The sequence below is a fragment of the Canis lupus genome, chromosome 1 (assembly GCF_011100685.1).
Source record: "Canis lupus familiaris isolate Mischka breed German Shepherd chromosome 1, alternate assembly UU_Cfam_GSD_1.0, whole genome shotgun sequence".
Classification (NCBI taxonomy): Eukaryota; Metazoa; Chordata; class Mammalia; order Carnivora; family Canidae; genus Canis; species Canis lupus.
In genome coordinates, this window is record NC_049222.1 from 61,095,884 (window position 1) to 61,117,474 (window position 21,591).

Here is a 21,591-nt window from a genome sequence, read left to right on the forward strand (position 1 = left end):
ATTTGTGATAAACACACAGTGATGTATGAAACTGATGAATTACTGTATTATACACCTGAAACTAATATAACTGCATATTAATGAAGTGTAATTAAAATAAAAACTTAAAAAGAAATAAAAAGAAAAGAGTATGTAAGTTGTATAAGTTATCTGTGTTTCATAGGAAATTAACCCCAAAAGTTAGTGGCTTAAAATATGTATTATTTCATAGTTTTCACAGGTCAAGAATTCAGGAGTGATCTCTTTGCTTTAGGGTCCATCATTACAATTAAGTTCTTCAGCCCTAGGCATCAAGAAATAGCAACTACTCTAGACTTATTGGTAAGACATCTGCATGTCAGAGGATAGGAAATAAATCCAAATAAAATTCAGAGACCTTCCACCTCAGTGAAATTGATAGGGGTCTATTGGTGTGGGGCATGTTGAAAGAATGAAGAAGGAGTGAAAAATGCAGGCAATAAGGGAACAGTAAATCTCATTTGTTTATTTTCAGGATAAACCAATTAATAAATGGTCACTTAGGATATTATATCAGTGAGTAGGTCAACTAGTTGTATCAAAGAAAATAATTTCAATTGTCCAGAAAACCTTGAGAGTTTATGAAACAAATGTGACAGCTATCTGTGTATAAATTCTATCAGCCCCCTTTATCAACCTCTCCTTAGGTCACTTTTGCTCCTTTTACCTTGTAATAATGCACCATGTAACTCTATGCCCAGAGAACTTAACAGTTTTCAGAAGTTCCTGTGGAATTTCAGAGGATCTATGCCATGAAAACCCCCTTTTTTTTGGTCCTCTTCATTTCCTTAAGCTAATTTAGATGGATTTTTGTTCCTACAACCAAGTCTTCACTAAAACAATTTAACAATTTAACTGAGTTATGGCTAAAAGTAAATGAAATAGTATAGGTAAATTGTGTGGAACTTAATTGGGACTCAGAACTTACACTAAGTCAGTACAATTATTGAAGGGACTAAGCTAACTGAAGCATAATGTGCAAGCAAGTGAAGAAGTGGTTAAACTGTTTCAAAACCATGTCTCATGAAGAATGGCTAAAGAAACCAGAGCATTTACCTCAGGACAAGTGTATTTTCAAAAGGTATAATACTGCAACTTTTTTCCAAATGCTGAAATCCTGTCATATAGAAGACGACTCCAAAGACACAAAAGCAGGAAGCCGTGAGGAGTTATAAGAGGATGGATGGAAGTGCTTTAAGAGGAAGGACTTTCTTCATCATTAAAAGAATTAAGCGTAAGCCAGTTTGTTAGGAATGCAGAAAATTTAAACCATATTTAAAGTCTTTACAATCCTAAACTGACAAATTTGTGAAATAAACAGAGAAAGTTGACCTTCCTAGGCCTTAGTTTCCTCTTCTGTAAAAATAGGTAGGATAATAACTGCATTATCTACCTGCAGTTGTTAAAAGAGCCCAATGAGAACTTAGAAGACTACACAATAGTCCATAAAATATAAATTGAAGAACCTCTGACTAATTAAAATCTCCATAAAAATGTGTGTTGTATAATTTTAATCCTTAAATGAAATATCTATTGAGTTTGTTAGGCACTCCTTTAGGTGTTTAAAATATCATTGGTAAAAAAATAAATATAAAAAATACATATATACATTAGTAAACAAAGTAGATAGAAGTAATTTATTTTTATATATAATGTCATATATGACCAAAACAATAGTTAATATTCTGGGCAATCCTAACTATGGTAAATTTGTAGCAAAAGCCTGGGACTCAGTCACTTTGCAAAATTAAAGAGGAAAAAAAAAAAAAAACAGATGATCAGACACACTAGCAGGACTTATAAGGAAGGACTGATAAAACTAGTTTTAGAAAAAAAAGAATCACAGTCTATTAAACCTCAACCTCTTACTAATTCCCTCACCCCCTTCACCCACTACCCCATCATTAACAAGAATAGCTTTACAATTTAGCCTTCTCAATAACCCTTGCTTCATCCCCAGAGTTTGAAGACTCACAATAACATCTACTAAGGTTGTGCTTATGACCTGTTTCCTTAACCATGGACAATCTTACCGCTGAATCACTGACGTGATTTCCCCACACACACAACTCCTCTTTGAGAATTATTATTCATTTGATAAATATGTTCTGAAAGGATGCTTAGGAACTAGGCACTGGGTTCTAGGCACAGGGGGTAGAAAATGAATTGTTCTCCTTTACAGTATTTATATTCTAGACAGCATACAGACAGATGACATACAGTAAAATATAGATACACTGTGTGTGTGTGTGTGTGTGTGTGTGTATAGCATGTTTGTGTAAGGAAATTAACAATTTTCCTTTTTAGATCAAATCACAAGTGCATATCATCTGAGGGCTTCTCAGAATGGATCCATATACATTCTCATTCAGTAGATCTGAATAAATAAAATTTGGAAAGTAATTCTGATAGGTATAATGGCTTCTAAATCATTGTGCCAAAAAGGGAATTAGGTTAAGAAATAAAACTAAGTGAGAAAGCTTTCTCTTATACTATCCCATCCAACCTATAGTATATTAAAAAAAACCTTGGCTTATATGGCTGAATTATATAATATACAGGATTTGTTGTTTAATTCATACTCATTTATAACACAGATTTCATCTAAAGAACTGTAATGCTTTAAGGTATCTTTAATTTTTTATGGGATGATCCAGTTTTTCCTAAATCATTCCTAATATAAGAAGAGCATATTCAATCGGAGAGCTATAACTATTATATCTCAAATCAACTTGAATAACTGTAATGGTGGGTGACATAGTCTTGAATAGTTTTACTGAAAATAGTTTTACTGTTTTTAAATAGGAAAGAGATGTAGACCCTATATTGCTCCTTCCATTCACATTTTTAAGAACACTGTGTGGCTTCTGTTTATCTTTGCTAAGAGGTGTGAAGCCTCTATGCACTGCTTCATTATTGTTACTGTTTCACTAAAAGAAGCTGACAGGTCTTTCAACATTCCCTTCTATTACCATGCATTCCAGAATGCTCAGGTTATTTTCATTCTGATGAAACTACATCACACTTGATCTAAGTTCTCCTTATAAAAGAATGAAACCAAACTAACTTTAGGTCCTAGGCTGCTTCTATTGTTCTCTTGAGATGTATTTAATCACCACGAGAGGTTTAACTTACTTTTAGGTCAACAGTATGCAACATGGCATACATTGCACAACATATGCCAAAACTACAATTTTTTTTTTCAGGTAAAGTCTCAGACTTTAAAAGATATTTAATGGGTCTAAAAAGTGATAAAGCAGCTGGATATTTCTGAATATTAGGAAGCAGGATATTATAGTGAGAAGAAATGGGCTGTGGAGACAGACATATTTGGTTTGAATCCTGGCTGTCATTTTCATGGCCTTATGCTACCATAATTATTTGTCTCATTCTTAACTATGAAATAAGATTTTAACACCAATTATTCAGGGTTGTTGAAATGTTAAGTGATGATCTATCATAAGCTCCTAAAATAGTCTTCATAATAACTATGAATATGTCTAGTAAGTAAATGAACATCTGCATGAGAAAAATGTCAATGCACGTATTATAAAAGCCAACTAAATAAACCATAGTATAAAGCACTACAAAACTACTCCGAGGTTTGTAAAACCTAGTAAAAAAAAATCTTTTAGTTACTCATCTAGTATTTAGTCTCTATCAAAATCTGGAATGACTGATAGAATAAACAAATTTATAGGTTATCCTGATCCTATCGTTAATGAGATTATTAGGTACATAATGAGTCATCCTTTCTAAACCAGACCTTTAGGTGGCCCATATATTATTATTTTCCTTCAGCTTTTTTTTTTTTTTTCCTGGTCATTTACTAAAGTGATAGACTTCTCTGAAGGATTGATTAGAAAGAGAGAGGAACAAAAAGAAAAAGGAAGAGGGGAACGGGGAAGAGAAGAGAATAAAGAAAGACAAAAAAACTAAGATTTAGTTTAACCTTGACTTAAGAGCAAGATGAATCATAACCCTCTTTGATGAATTAGTTTTGTTTCTGTTTTGGTAGTAAATAAGTAACTAGTGGACTATGACTTTAATAAATTTAGGGGAAAAAATTCCTATTCTTGAAATGTATTTTTTCTATGAATTCACTGTTGCTTCCTTTCTAAAATCATATTAAAAATATATGATCCACCCTATTCAAGTAATACGTACACATGCACCAAAATATGAAGCTATTCTGCTACCCTCCATCTACTTTCAATTCTTTCCTATTATTGACAGGCATTTATCCCCAAGTTCCAGTATAAAAATAAAATATATACGGTGTGAATGCATGGCTCAGTGTGTGAATGATTAGGCACTGCAGTCAAGCAGCCTTAGATTTAAATCCTGGGCCTTCCTCCTCCCTGTTGTGTGACCTGTGTGTATTACTAAATATCCCTAACCACAGTTTCTTCATCCGTACAATGGGTAATAATAACTTCTTACAAAGTCCCTGAGAGAATTTTAAGTACATAAGTCATTTAAATTCCTTAGCATAATATCTGGCATAAAATGAACATGCAATAGCAGATTACAGTTCTTTATATTTCTTTTCACATATTCCTTTTTTGGTTAATTTTCTTGTCTTCTTATAATGGGCTAATGCAATTCATCAATATATGCTTTTGTAAGTCAGTACTTATTTTAGTTTTTAGTAGACTAATTTTTAGAGTACTTTTAGGGTCATAAGCAAAATGGAGAAGGTATAGAGATTTTCCATATGCTCCCACACCTACACATGCACTGTCCCCTCATCCCCATTATCAATATCCTCTACCTGAATGGTACATTTCTCATAATTGATTAACCTATAGTGATACATAATCATCACACAAAGACTACAGACATCAGGGTTCATTCTTGGTATTGTACATTTTATAATGACATGTATCCACCATCATGGTTTCATATAGAATAGTTTCACTATTTTAAAAATTTTACTGCTTACTGATATTCTGGAAATACCTGTTATTTAGTAAGACTATTTCTTGCTTACACTCCCATTAATGCTAGCATGAAAATTTTATGATACATCCTTTTTATTTATTTGGATATTTTGCTTGACACAGGCCAACTTTCCCGTAAACGGAGGATTACTCTGCTATAGTGTTCACACATCAGGGCAAGTATGTCACTCACACTCTTTTCTTAGAAAAAAACAAGGAAGAAATTATATACAGTAGCGATAGTCTAATTACTAGAAAAAAAGAATGAAAAGAAGTAAATGTAAATAGTAAATACTATACATAGTATATTCAATACATATATCAAAAAAAAGAAAGGAATATGGATACAAAAATGCCTATAATATTGAAGAATGAGAAAATTGGCAAGAATACCTGAATAGTCCTCTCTTGAGATAGACTATAGCAAGATAAGCTTAAAGATTTATACAATCTCTGATCTGGTGTGGTATAAGGGGAATGAGAAGTGAGAAGCTCATAGCCAAAAATTACGCCCTTGGTTCCTGCCAGGATGCTGAAATGTCACCATTAGAATTTTTGTATTTTTTTGTAAATTACTATCAGCCTACTGTAAGAAAAAACAATTAATACTAGTTTAAAAGAATGAAAGGTAGAGAAAACAAAACAGGTGTCTAAGAAGAGGGGAGAATTTCAGGTGTAGAAAGTAATGTGTGTGTGCAAGGGAAAGAAGAACTAGAACAAGTGAGGGCAGTGATTATATCTAAGACTACAGTACAAACAGTCCAGGCAAAATTTCTCTTTCACTTAAGAAAATGACTTACAAGCCACTGTTATACCTAAGCCCTTACAAACAGAAATGTAACAGCATCCATCTTCAGTGATAACAGAAAAAGGAATCTGAGACTTCTAGGGTTGGGTAACCTTGCAAGTATTGCCACAGCTACAGTCTCCCTGATTTATGGCAATGTTAGGAATTGAGGCTGTCTCCTTTCTGAAGTACTGCAACATGCTATAAAAGGGCACTCTGAATCACAAGGCATAAAATAGCATGTCAAGGGAGGGATATTCCAAGTCAAAAATAATGGTGATAAATCAAAGCAGTGAATGTGGTATGAGGTTTTATTTTGTTAAATAAAGTCTTTGCTACACTTTTTAGTACATTCTGCTGGAAACCAAAGTCACGACAGTTACACACAACTATAGATATTTTCCTTTTTAATAAGTATTCTCAAAAATTATACACTATGCTGCACTCCAGAATTAGAGACACAAATGAGTATTTTCAAGGGATATATACATGGAATTCATTTTCATTTTTTAAATTAACTATAGTTTACCTGCAAATATATAAAGATATAAACAATATTTTAATTATTAATGCTTAGTGGACCCATGTCCCCCCATGTGTGTGTATGTATATGTGTGTTTTAATCTTTAAAATCTCAAAAATAAAGGCAGCCTGGGTGGCTCAGCGGTTTAGCGCCGCTTTCGGCCCAGGCCGTGATCCTGGAGACCCGGGATCGAGTCCCATATTGGGCTCCCTGCATGGGGCCTGCTTCTCCCTCTGCCTGTGTCTCTGCCTCTCTCTCTCTCTATGTGTATTCTCATGAATAAATAAATAAAATCTTTAAAAAAATAAAAAATAAATAAAATAAATTCTCAAAAATAAAAACAAATTTACTCTAAAAAGTTCAGTTCATTTAGTCATTGAATTAATTAAATAAGATATGAATACCAAATACTTTCCTCAAAAAACATTCTATAATATCTTGATTAAAATTCAATCTTAAAATTATTTCCCTATTAAAAACTGCTTATGTTTCAGAGCAGTTCAATAGGCTTAGTCACATGATTAGCTACTTGTGAATATTTGTAAAATTTTTATACTCAAATAATCATGGGGTTAAGATTGTCATCTGTCTATCTTGCATTTGTTTCATTCTATGGTAGACTCTTGGGTCCCAGGATTTTAAACTTACTCTTTTGACATGACCTCTAAGTCCATGTCACGTAAAAATTTATAATTTGTCTTTGGCACAGATTATCATGCTTTAGATCTCAGATCTAAACCAAATATTACTGTGACTTCATGTTCTCTCAGTGTAACTAATATGCCTGATGTTCATATGTGGAAAATTACCCCCTCCCTCCAAATACATAGAAGCCAACTGCTAGTACTCGGGAGGGTAATAAAGAAAATAGGTAAAAAGGCTAATTAATTCTTAGTCTCAAATCAGAGGTCTGAGATATATAAAAATAGAATTTTGAATGTTATTGTTTCTTATTTTACCACATACTCTGTACAAAAAAAAAAAAAAAAAAGCAAAAAGTGATTTGCAAAACTGGTTCAGTATTCCATCCACAAATGTTCACCTATTAAAAAAGAAAACTGAAATCAAAATGAAAACTTATGATTTTATGGTGCAAAGGTGTGCAAAATGTCTAATGATTCCTAATGGAAAAGTGATTCACGTGAGAAGACTTTAAAATATGTTCATGCAGGAACCTGGGTGGCTTAGTCAGTTATTCCACTGCCTTTGGCTCAGGTCATAATCCTAGGGTTCTGGGATTGAGCCCCACCCACATTGGGCTCCTTGCTCAGCAGGGAGTCCACTTCTCCTTCTCTCCCTCTCCTCGTTGTTCATGCTCTCTCTCAAACAAATAAAATCTTTTAAACAAATATGTTCATGCTTGTGATTATTAAGACATCATGAAGGAATCTGGTAAATTTTCTCTCACAAACAACATAACAACAGCTTTTTCCCTTATATACAAAAAAGAAAAGTGGTATAATATAAAGAAAAGATTATGTCCTAAGGAATCAGATAACCAAAATTCCAGTCCAAGCACCTTTTTTTTATTAGTCATGTGACCTTGGAAAGCTACTTAACATCTTTAAGTTCTAGTTTCCCAATCTGCAAATGAGACTTAAAGTTGGTGTGAGTATTAAATAACATAGTATATACAAAGCACCCGCATGCAGGAAGCATTCAATACATACCTTTTAAGAAAAGTAATAGTATCTGATTTAATTTGATTTTCTAGTAGAACTAGTAATGACTCCATATTACTACTTACCAGTAGATATTTTACAGCATATCCAAAATTAAAAGTAGTTTATGGTTACGAGTCAAGTCTAGAGTTTTGGATTCATTAACTAGTCATTGATAACACTTCTAAGTAACTAAGCTAACTGGCCAGCTAAACCAGTGTTTACATAGATGAGACACAGACACGCTAGCCTGTTAATTTATACGATAAGCGTGTATTTCAGTTTAAATCCCAAAGTCTAATTATTTATTTACCACTTAATCAAATGTTAATCAAAATGCATAGAAATTAATTTTGGGGTTTGCTTTCCATGTATATAAAATGGGACCTCATTAATATTCAAATACAGTTATAAAATAAAACCATTACTTCATATATCACTATGTTTTTAAAGTAGCTTATGGTAATTGTTTATTTAGTAACTGCAACTTAGGAAATTAGCAGAAGATAAGAGAAAATTCAATTAATCAATTTTTTATCATTTACAATCAGTTTTGATATTAGCTAGCTTTTGATCTTCAATCATTACATAAAATATATACTGCCTTTTACTGACTATAAAGTCTAAGTTTTTGAATTAAGCTTTTACTCTACAACTTATTGTACATAACCAATGTTGCTTCATGCTTTATTTATCTTTTTAAGATTTTTTAAAGTAATGACTACACCCAATGTGGAGCTTAAACTTACAACTCAGACACCCAAAATCACATGCTGTACTGACTGAACCAGCCAGGCACTCCTCAATATCTTTTTTAAAACCACTTCTGCTAAACACAATCACCTGGTTCAATGTGCTGATTAGAACAATTTTTCACCAAGTTATTAGTAAATCACTTGCTTTTTTTCTATCCCTCCTTCAAAAATTAACATTTATCATCCTATTAATAGATTAAGAAAAATGAGATACATATCACTTTTGCATGAACTCTCCATGACACACTTTCATCAATATGAATCAATAAGGGATCAATAGATGGTAGAGAAGTAGTGAGAATCTGGCACTTTGGTAATATCAGAACATGTAGCCATTATAAAGAAGAGAGTCCAGAAATAAACTAAAACTATGTTTGATATGGCCTAATCTATATTCAGAATAATTTTTTAATACTAAATCAAAAGAAGGTTCTAAACTGAAAATATGTCAACTAAGTAAGCTTTTGTTGTATGTACTGTAACAGAATATTAAATACCCTGCTTGTCAGGCTGCAAAACAAAGGTTGCTAAAATGAGCAAGGTTTCAATGTCCTCTCTCCAGATAATTCAAGGTGACATAAATCATTGCACAAGTACAATGACTTCTTTGATCATATTCCTCTAGCAGATTGTTTTGAAACTATTATAGCAATTTATTAGTTTTTCAAAATACACCTTAGACTTTGAAGTCATATTGATAATTCCCAGTCACAATTTGCTAATATGGTATTACTATTCAACATGTTACTGATAATATTTAACTTGAATTTAATATCTTATGCCAGTAATAATATCAGTTCAATAAAACAGATTTATAAGGTAATCATCAGCTGTTGTTCAAAATTAATTAGTTTACTGATGACCTATCCCCTTCCGAAAAGTATCTGTGATGGCCTAAGTAACATAAAACGGGAAACAACACAAATCAATAGAAAACTAAAAATTAAAGCTTGAAGGAATGACTGGTTCAGAAAATCTTTATGAATTAAGTTCAAAACTAAATTCTAAAACTCTTATTAGGAAAAGTGAAAAGTGTAATCATCAAGTTATTTATCAGTAACAATCAGGGAAGGAGAGTCCTAATTACTGTAACAGAAATAAGAAAATAGTTTGCATACGTTCACTGAATTTACAAAAAGAAAAGAGAAGTGTTGTGCTGTATATCAGTCTTACCAAACATATTAGAAAATTCTAATAAGGCAATTCCGTGGGGTAGGGCTGAATATAAGTAGAGAAATACGTAGAAAAATAAGTTGCATGAAATATGAGTCATCCAAATCATGTCTTGATTCAAGATTAAGTTGATACTCCATTTAGTATAAAGTTTAATAAACTTTAAATAGTAAATGGTAAAAAAAAATAAAATTTAAATAGTAACAGGAAGCTTAGGAAGAATGTAAGGTACAAGTATTCTTTGTATTATTTGAAAGAAAATGTGTCAGATATCAAGCATTTGGACACTTCTAGTAAAGTTCTACTGTAAAAGATAAATTTTAATTGTGTAAAGTTTTGTCCACTTGAATCCTTTTCTAGGCCTACAGCTACATGAAGATAACCATAGCAACTATCTTCCACAGAACTTCTATTTTTTTTCCCTGCTGAGTAATTAGATCTGCCTATATTGTTAAAGTATCAAAGTTCTATGCATTAATATGAAGATAAACCTGAATGATAATTTTTAATTATGAAAAGCAAGCAAATGTCATCTCTACCTCTGAGAAATAAAAATATGGGTTATGTAACATCTTGATCCTTATTACCTTTCTTCCCCTGACACAAAGGAGATAGGTCCATTCCCCTACAGAGACCAATCTCACATGTGTCAATGGATATCATTCTCTCTTACCTTCCCTAAGACTACACGCTTTATCAATTATTCCTTTCTCTTCTGCATCATCCTCTCTCTTATTTTTTACTGGTTCTGCTGGTTTTGAACCAGAATATTTAACATGTTCCAGTTTCTCCAATTTTTTTTTCCATGTTCTATTTATTTGCCTTTCAAATACAGATTCCTCCTCACTGTTTTCTTTTTGTAGGCAGATTTGAATTTCTTTGGGAAAATAAGTAAGAAGCATGTCCATCTAAGGACTTCTATTTTTACTTATGAATTCAGTTAATAATAGGCTAGAACCTAGAAATCAGCTGATAAATTTAGCATCATCATAAAGACAAAAAATTAGTTTACTAAAGATACATAGCGAGGATTTCAAGAGATCAGAGTGGCCATAGTTAATATCAACCTTCTCATTCTAATTATTATATATGTTGAGAACTAGATCCCTTCGCAAAGAAAAAGACAAAAACATTAAACTTATTGAAATTATAATTTTGACAATGAAAACTCTTAAATTTGTGATTTCAACAAGTGCCTGGAATCTGTTTTAACTTATGTTTCCACATTTGAACATTATTTAAATACCAACCAAATGGTTATTACTGATAAGCTTTTGAATTTCTGAATTTTACATGACTGCTTTGAATAAATATGCCTTCACTACTTTAGTTCCTTATGAATATTTTAAATGTAAATTTTACTCTTGTATAATTATGTCATTTTTAAAATGTGTGACTTTACATACAAAATGAAACAATATGTTTTCTGGGTTGAGATGAGGTCTTACTCAAAGAATGTTCACTAAGAAAAAGAAAATACAGTAGAGATAGACTTAAGATTCAATTTAGAAATGCAAGAAAGATAAAGAGTGATTTGTGGGATCTACACAGAACTTGAATCCCTGATTCCAGTCTATTCTTGATATGAATCCCAGACTTTGGAGGCCATAAAATTCTTCCATAGATCCTCCTTTAAAAAAAAAAAAATGTTGCTTGGAAAACAGAGAATCATAGAGGAAGGGAGGGAAAAATAAAATAAGATGAAATCAGAGACACACAAACCATAGGAAACTCTTAACAATAAAAAACAGTTGCTAGAGGGGGATGCAGTAACTGGGTGATGGGCATTGAGGAGGGCATTTGATAATAACGAGAACTGCATGTTATATGCAACTGATGAATCACGGAACTCTACCTCTGATACTAATAATACACTAAATGTTAATCAATTGAATTTAAAATTAAAAAAAAACTGTAAGAAAATGTTTCTTGAGAGCTTGGGAAGATGGCAACAGAGTAGGAGAACCCTAGACTCATTTCATCCCACAAACACAACTAGATAATTATCAAATCATCCTAAATACCCCAGAAACTAAAGGGAGAGGAAGAGGCTAGCTAGCTATATCAAAGAAGGTAGGAAGTACAGAGATTTGGTTTAGGAGAGAAATAGATCAGAGGGTAGAGGGCTAGAGGGACAGGAACACACAAGAACACTTCCCCAAAGCCATTGGTTTAGGAAATGAGAGGGGCTTAATTTCATGGTTTCTTATAACTAGCAGGGCTTAAAGACTGGAGTTTTATTATATATTTATTTTGATTTTATTTATTTTTTCATGAAACACACAGAGAGGCAGAGACACAGGCAGAGGGAGAGGCAGGCTCCCTGCGGGAAGCCTGATGTGAGACTCTATCCCAGGACTCCAGGATCACGACCTGAGCCAAACGCAGATGCTCAACCACTGAGCCACCCAGGGACCCCAAGACTGGAGTTTTAAAAGTCAGCAGGCTTGGTTAGGACAGAGCCCTGAAGGCATTGCACTGCTCCTCCAGAGAAGGCAGGCAAACAATCTGGGGACAGACTGTGGAAATAGCAATCTAAAGAACACCTAGGAAAAATAAAAAATAAAAAAAAATAAAGAACACCTACGCACACAGAGCAGAGATTATTCACTTTTTTCAGAGTGCATTCCTGAGAGGCAGCATTCAGAGACACCTCTCTGGGAACAAGGAACTGGCCAATGCCATCTCCTGCCTCTGTACCTCTGAAAAAAACACAGAACTAACACTTGAGGGAAGCTGTACAGTGCTGACACTGGTTGCCTAACTTACACCAACCTCCACCCAACTGAGATATGGCAAGACTGCCCCTCAGTCAATTCTGCCTTAGTCCCAATGCAGTGGGGGACCTAGAAGACCAGCACAAACCCCTGCTCACATCACGTCTCCCAACCACAGTTCTGCAGGGCCTCAATTCTGGTAGAAGTGGTGTCAAGTCTCATTTTACAAATAGACCAGAGCAAACCTCATTAAAACCCCTGACATTCAGACCAGGGGCAAAACCCTGCCCACAGCCGGCAAGGAGAGCCTCTGCAGACGAATGGTCTGAGGGACAGAGTAGCCAAAACACAGTAGGAGAGCATATACAGCACATAACAGAAACATGCCCCGAAGTGCCAGGCCCTCGGCATTACATGACTTCTTCTTCATAAGGCTACTACTTTTAGGAACAAGAGATATAATTCGCTTTTCTAAAACAGAGGAGTCAGAGACTTAGACAAAACGTGAGGACATAGAATTTATCCCAAATGAAAGAACAAGGTAAGGCGAGAGCCAGAGACCTAAGCCAAACATATATAAGTAACATGTCAGTGGAGAATTTAAAGAACAATCATATGGACACTTACTGGGCTTGAGAAAAGAATATAAGACACCAGTGAGACCTTTATCACAGAGATAAAAGAGATAAAAAAGAATCAGAGATGAAGGACACAATAAGGGAGATTGGAAATGGGCTTGATGCAATGAACAGCAGGCTAGAATAAGCAGAGGAATGAATTAGTGACTTAGACAAAATGATGGAAAATAATGAAGCTGAGCAAAAGAGACAAAAGAAGAACTGTGCAACACGAGAATAGACTAGGGACCTCAGTACTGCATCAGATGTAATAATATTCATATTATAGGAGTCTTAGAAGAAGAAAAAGAGAGAGAAGGGGGCAATATATTTGAAGAAATAACAGCTGAAAACTTCCGTAATTTAGGGAAGGAAGTAGACATATGGATCCAGAAGGCAAAGAGAAATCCCATCAAAATAAAAAAGAACAGGCCAGGGCATCTGGATGGCTCAGTGGTTGAGCATCTGCCTTTGGCTCAGGGCATGATCCTGGTCCTGGGATGGTGTCTCGCATCAGGATCCCCAGAGGGAGTCTGCTTCTCCCTCTGCCTATGCCTCTGCCTCTCTCTCTGTGTCTCTCACGAATAAATAAAATCTTAAAAAAAAAAAAAAGAGTAGCCCAATACCAAGACATACTATAATTAAATTTACAAAATACAATGATAAACAAAAAGTTTTACAAGCAGCAAGACAATAGAAGTCTTTAACTTACAAAGAAGACCCATAGAGCTAGCTGGAGATTTCTCAACAGAAACCTGGCAAGCCACAAGAGAGTGGCATGATATAGTCAGAGTAATGAATGGGAAAAATCTACAGGCAATAATACTCTATCCAGCAAGATTACCATTCAGAATATAACAGATAGAGTTTATCAGTTAAACAAAAACTAAAGGACATAAGAATTTATCCCAAATGAAAACTACAAATAGTGAAAGTTTTACCTTCTTAATGTAAATGTTTAGTTTGTGACCACTAAACCAACCCTACAAGAAATATGAATGGGGACTCTCTGAGTATAAAAGAGAGATCAAAAGTGACAAAGACAAGAAAGGATCAGAGAAATCTCCAGTAACAATGACAAAACAAGTAACAAAATGGCAGAATATATGTCTATCAATAATTACTTTGAACTTAAATGGGTTAAATGCTCAGGTTAAAAACCATGGGATGTCAGAATGAATAAAAAAACAAGACATCAATATTGCCTACAAGAGATTCATTTTAGACTTTAAGATATCTGCAGATTGAAAGTGAGGGGACAGAAAAACTTGGATCATGCACAAGCTGTCAGAAAAAGAGCCAGAGTAGCAATATTCAATGAGACAAACTAGACTATAAAACAAAGATTGTAACAAGAGATAAAGAAGAGCACCAAATCAAAATAAAAGGATAATCCAACAAGAAGATGTAATTGTAAATATTTATACATCAAACATGGGAGCACCCCAATATAAAAAACAATTAATAACAAACATTAAGGAGTTAATTAATAAAAAACAGTAACAGTAGGGACTTTAACACTCTACTTACAGCAATGGACACATAATCTAAGCAGAAAATAAAAAAGGAAATAGTAGCTTTGAATCACATTCTGGAACAGATGGACCTAACAGATATATTCAGAACATTCCACCCTAAAACAGCAGAATGCATATTCTTTTCAAGTGTACATGGGACATTCTCCAGAAAGATCGCAAATTAGGTCAAAAATCAGGTCTCAACAAATAACAAAAGACTGAAATCATACCATGCACCTTTTTTGACTACAATGCTTTTAAAACTAGGAGTCAATCACAAGAATAAAAATGGAAAGACCACAAACACATAGAAGTTAAACAACAGGCTACTAAGAATGAATGAGTCACCAGGAAATCAAAGAAGAAACTTTAAAAAATACATGGAAACAAATGAAAATGAAAACACAATGGTCCAAAATCTTTCAGATGTAGCAAAAGTGGTCCTAAGAGGGAAGTATGTAGCACTAGAGGCCTAACATAAGAAACAAGAACAATCTCAAATAAAAAAAACTAACTTTATCCCTAAAGGAGCTAGAAAAAGAACAGCAAATGAAGACTAAGGACAGCAGAAGGAAGGAAATAATAAAGATTAAAGCAGAAATAAATGATTTAGAAACAAAAAATAGAACATATCAAGAAAACTAGGAACTGATTCTTTGAAAAAATTAACAAAATTGATAAACCTCTATTCAGATGTATTAAAAAGAAAAGAGAAAGGACCCAAATAAATAAAATCACAAATGAGAAAGGAAAAAACCACTACCACAGAAATACAAACAATTATAAGAAGATACGATAAACTATATGCTAACAAACTGGACAACCTGAAAAAAAAAATGGATAAATTCCTACAAACATATAAACCACCAAAACTGAAACAGTCAGAAAACGGAAAATTTTAACAGACTGATAACCAGCAAAGATTGAATCAGTAATCAAAAAAAACTCCCTACAAACAAAAGTCCAGGGCAAGATGGCTTCATAGGAGAATTCTAACAAATATTTAAAGAACACCTAATGTCAATTCTTCTCAAACTATTCTAAAAAGTAGAAAAGAAAGGAAAACTTCCAAATTCATTCTATGAAGCCAGCATTTTCCTAATACGTAAACTAGGTAAAGACAACATTAAGAAAGTAAAACTTTCACTATTTGTAGATGACATGAGACTCTATATAGACAACCTGAAAGACTCCACAAAAACAAAAACACTAGAACTGATACACAAATTCAGTAAGGTCACAGGATACAAGATCAACAAACACAACTTTGTTGTATATTGATACATCAATAATGAAGCAATAGAAATTAAGTAATTGATTCCATTTATAATTACACCAAAAACCGTAAGATACCTAGGAATAAACCTAACCAAAGTGATAAAAGACCCATACCCTGAAAACTATAAAATACTGATAAAAGAAATTGAAGGTAACACAAAGAAATGGAAAGACATTCCATGCTCATGGATTGGAAGAACAAATATTCTTAAAATGTCTGCCCAAAGCAATCTACACACCTAATACAATCCCTATCAAAATACCACCAGTATTTTTCACAGAACTAGAACAAATAATCCTAAAATTTTTATGGAACCACAAAAGATCCCAAATAGCCAAAGCAACTTGAAAAAGAAAAGTAAAGCTGGAGGCATCTAATGCTAGACTTCAGGTTGCATTACAAAGTTGTAGTGATCAAAACAGTATGCTACCAGCCCAAGAATAGACACACAGATCAATGAAACAAAACAGAAACCCAGGGGTGCCTAAGTGTCCAACTCTTGATTTCAGCTCTGGTCTTGATCTCAGGGTCATGAGTTTAAGCCCTGCATGGCACTCCTGGCGTGGTGTGGAGCCTACTTAAAAAACAGAACCGAACAAACAAAACAAAACAAAAAAACAGAAAACCCAGAAATGCACTCACAACTATATAATCAATTAATCTTTGACAGGCATAAAAGAATATTCAGTGGGTAAGAGTCTCTTCAACAAATTGTGTTGGGGAAACTGGACAGCAAAATGCAAAATAATGAAACGATCATTTTCTTAGACCATAGACACAAATAAATTCAAAATGGATGAAAGACCTAAATGAGAGACCTGAAACCATAAAAATCCCAGAAAGGAACACAGGAAGTAACCTCTATGACATCTATCATGGTGACTTCTTTCTAGATATTTCTCCTGGGACAACAGAACAAAAGCAAAAATAAACTATTGGGAATTCATCAAATTAAAAGTCTTCTGCACAGCAAAGGAAACAATCAACAAAACTATAAGGCAACTTACAGAATAGGAAAAGATATTTGCAAATGACATAGCTGATAAAGGGTTAGTATCCAAAATATTGAAAGAATATAAAACTCAACGCACAAAACACAAATAATCCAACTAAAAACGGGCACAATACATGAACAGATAGTTCTCCAATTAAGGCAGATAGATGGCAAACACACATGAAAAGATGCTCAACATCACTCATCATCTGGGAAATGCAAATCAAAACTACAATGAGATATCACCCCACACCTTGTCAGAATGAGTAAAATCAACAACACAGGAAACAGGTGTTGGCAAGGATGTGGAGAGGAGGAACCCTATTCCATTGTTGGTGACAATGCAAACTGGTGAAGCCACTCTGGAAAATAGTATGGAGGTGCTCAAAAAGTTAAAAATAGAATTACCCTGTAATCCAGCAATTGAACTATTAGGTAGTTACCCAAAGAATACAAAAATAATAATTCAAGGGATACATGAACTCTACTATTTATAGTAACAGTATCTACACAAGCCAAATTATGGAAAAAGCCCAAGTGTCCATAGACTAATAAGTGGATAGAGAAGTTGTGGTGTATATGTGTGTGTGTATATATATATATATATATATATACACACACACACACAATGGAATATTATTATGCCATAAAAAAGAATGAAATCTTGCCATTTGCAATGACATGGATGTATCTGGAAAGGATAATACAAAGCGAAATAAGTCAGAGAAAGATAAATACCATATGATTTCACTCATACATGAAATTTAAAACAAACAAGCAAAGGGGGAAAAAAGAAAAAGGTGCAAATGAAGAAACAGGCTACAGAAAACAAACTGATGATTACTAGAAGGGATGTAGCTGTGGAGATCTGTGAAATAGATGATGGGGATTAACAAGTGCACTTGTCATGATGAGTACCAGGTATTGTATAGAATTACTGAATTACTATATTGTACTCCTGAAACCAATATTACACTGCATGTTAACTAGTTGGAATTTAAATTAAAACTTTAAGACAATGAGAGAGAGAGAGAGAGAGAGAGAGAGAGAGGAAGGAAGGAAGGAAGGAAGGAAGGAAGGAAGGAAGGAAGGAAGGGAGGGAGGGAGGGAGGGAGGGAGGGAGGGGAGAGGACAGAAGAAGAGGAGGGAGCGGAGAAGGAAGTTCTGAAAGGAAGGAGGCTTCCCTTCCCTTCCCGTCCCCTTCCTTCCCTCTTCCCGCCTCCCTTCCCCCTTCCCTTCCCCCTTCCCGTCCCCCCGCCCTTCCCCCTCCTTTCCCTCCCTTCCCCCTTCCCCTTCCCTTCCCTTCCCCCTTCCCTTCCCCTCCTCCCTTCCCTTCCCCTCCCCTCCCCCTCCCCTTCCCTTCCCTTCCCTCCCCTTCCCTTTCCCCTCCCCCCCCCCCCCCCCCCACCCAACAAACACACCCAAAACGAAAAAAACCAATAAAAGGGATCCCTGGGTGGCGCAGCGGTTTGGCGCCTGCCTTTGGCCCAGGGCACAATCCTGGAGACCCGGGATCGAATCCCATGTCGGGCTCCCGGAGCATGAAGCCTGCTTCTCCCTCTGCCTGTGTCTCTGCCTCTCTCTCTCTCTCTCTCTCTCTGTGTGACTATCATAAATAAAAAAAGAAAAAAGAAAAAAAAAGAAAAGAAAGGAAAAAAGTGTTTCTTGTCCTTATGCAGAATTCCTAGGTAATCAATCATCTGCAAAGAAAAGATTTTCAGAAGAGTTGTTTCTATAAGCCATCTTGACCTGCCTACCTCATACCATTCAAAGGACTACAATCTATCTTCAACCTATACCACTTAAACAGCATGAAGATTAAATGGAGCATCTTTGAGTATCTTCCATCAATGATACAAATCATGAATCATTTTAGTTTGTTTTATAAATGGAACATAACATTCTTGCACAGACTTCTGCTTTACTTGGGAGTTTCTTGACACAATGGCCTTTCCTCTATTCCAAAAGCATGCCAAGCATATTTCTTTCTTAGGCTCTAAGGAAGAATATTCTTCTCATCTACCCCTGTGAACCCCAACTACATACACATAAACACAAAGGCACTAGCATCTTGCAATGATTAATAGCCATTCACCATAAAGTTCTCCATTTTAATGTTATTTCTATATTGAAAACTTGCACTCCAACCACATAAATTGAATTTTTCTGTCTTACTCTTATAGCATGCTATAACTTCTTTTTTTTTTTTTAATTTTTATTTATTTATGATAGTCACAGAGAGAGAGAGAGAGGCAGAGACACAGGCAGAGGGAGAAGCAGGCTCCATGCACCGGGAGCCCGACGTGGGATTCGATCCCGGGTCTCCAGGATCGCGCCCTGGGCCAAAGGCAGGCGCCAAACTGCTGTGCCACCCAGGGATCCCATGCTATAACTTCTTCATAAAAATGACCACACGCAGTAATTGTGATCTGTCTCATGTCTGTCCAAACCTGTGCCCACCCAACATCCTCTAAAAACGGCCTCCTGAGAAAAGATCCTATATAGTTGAACTTTGAACAATTCAGGAGTTAGGAGCACTGACCACACCATGCAATCAAAAATCTACACATAATGTATGACCCCCCCCAGAACTTAACCATTAATAGCCAACTGCTGACCAGAAGCCTTACCAATAACATCGTCAATTAACACGTTTTGCATGTTATATGTATTATATAGTGTATTCTAATAGTAAATCAAGCAAGAGAGCTGTGCCTGGGTGGCTCAATTGGTTAGGCATCTCCCTTTGGCTCAGGTCATGATTCCAGGGTCCTGGGATGGAACCCCATGTTGGGCTCCCTGATCAGTGGGGAGTTTGCTTGTCCCTCTCCCTTTGCCCCTCCCCCCTATTCATACTCTCTCTCAAATAAAATCTTTAAAAAAAAAAACGAAAAAAATCAAGAGAAAAGAAAATGTCAAGAAAATCATAAAGAAAATACATTTACAGTATTATACTGTATTTATCAAAAGAATCCATGTATAAGTAGAATCACACAGTTCAAACTCATATTTTTGATGGTCAACTGTATTTATTTAACACGATATATCCTATGTTTTTCCCATAGTTCACATCTAACACATAGCAATACTTCTTATCTAAGTTAAACATAGATTTATGTTTGGGACGCCTGGGTGACTAAGCGGTTGAGCGTCTACCATCTGCCTAGGGCGTGATCCCAGGATCTGGGATGGAGCCCCACACTGGGCTCCTTGTAGGAGGCCTGCTTCTCCCTCTGCCTGTGTGTCGCCTGTGTGTCTGCCTCCCTCTCTCCCGCCCCCCCCCCCCCCCCGTCTCTCTCTCTCGGTGTCTCTCATGAATAAATAAATAAAATCTTAAAAAAAAAACCCACAGATTTTTGTTTATTTACCCAAGAATTTTTTAGTACTCACACTACTCTTCAGTTATAAAAGAAATATTTGGAAGTATTAATTCTTTCAAATGATTAATTTGAAACATAAATTTAAAATTTAAATTTTTTGTTTTAAAAATTAAAAACACAATATAAATTATAAAATAGATTTTTCCTAGTGTGTAAATATTTATCTACTAGTATTGGCTGTCTGTAATGTCTTGAGACTGATCTTGAGATTGACTCTGACTCCAAGTCTAGATTCAGCAACAGATAAATTCTCTCTGCTAGAGACAAAGAAAGGATTGGTAGAATGTAGTTCTTAATTTTCATGTTTGACACTCTTGGCCTAGTAAAATTAAATCACCCAGGATGCTCACTACATACTTAGTTAAGTAACTATCTTATTTGAATTATTATCGAGATTAAGTTGTAACATCATCTTATTATTTTACTGTTTGAAAGAAATACAAGAATGAAATCTAATTTACACATTAGTCTAAATGCTTTTATAGCCTAAATCCATTTGAAACATTTCTTTGACATTTGAGGAAATCAGTGGGTGGACCCTATGTTGAATATCATATCCCTAAATCAAGTCTCAGGAGAACTTAATGTCCTCCAAACTCTGGATTCTAAGTACTTTAACTAATTTCACTCACCCATCTGGAAAATAAGGATTATGCAACCTTATGTGAGTAACTATTAAGTAAAACTCTGCAATATTTTCAAAGTTATGCTTAATTACATTTTTGTAAAAACATATTTTTTAAAGATTTATTTACTTATTTTAGAGAGTGTAAGGAGAGGTTTAACATCATGACCCTGAGATCATGACCTGAGCTGAAATCAAGAGTCGGAGGCTTAACAGACTGAGCCACCCAAAGCCCCAAAACAAAATTTTTAATATTGTCTTTAATCTTGGTGTGATAGACTGCTAAGTGGCAAACATCAAAAGACAATAATTTAGATACGATTTCTAGAAATAAATAACTACTTTAATTTGAAGCAATAATGCATATTAGTAAAGAAAGGGCCCAGCCTTAGGGTGCGATTCCAGAAAAAAATTTAATAGTCTCATTTATAATTAACATCACTCAACTCTTGGGAAGTAGAACTCAGTAACTCAGGTTTCATTATGTAAACATCTTTGGCATTTCATTTACTCTCTGAGTGCAAACAGCTGGCGAAACAATAGAAGTACAAGATTATATGAAAATTAGTTCTTGGATTGATTCTGAAAATGGCTCTAGGACA

General features: G+C 34.8%; 1 long non-coding RNA gene across 1 annotated transcript in view; it reads left to right on the forward strand.

Annotated features, from left to right (window-relative positions):
* The first annotated feature begins 2,948 nt into the window (after positions 1–2,948).
* LOC119875966 overlaps positions 2,949–21,591 on the forward strand; it is a 62,731-nt gene continuing 44,088 nt past the window's right edge. The window contains exons 1-2 of the long non-coding RNA XR_005353856.1: positions 2,949–3,224; positions 5,085–5,141. This is a non-coding gene — a long non-coding RNA (uncharacterized LOC119875966). The remainder of the gene's footprint in view (positions 3,225–5,084; positions 5,142–21,591) is intronic.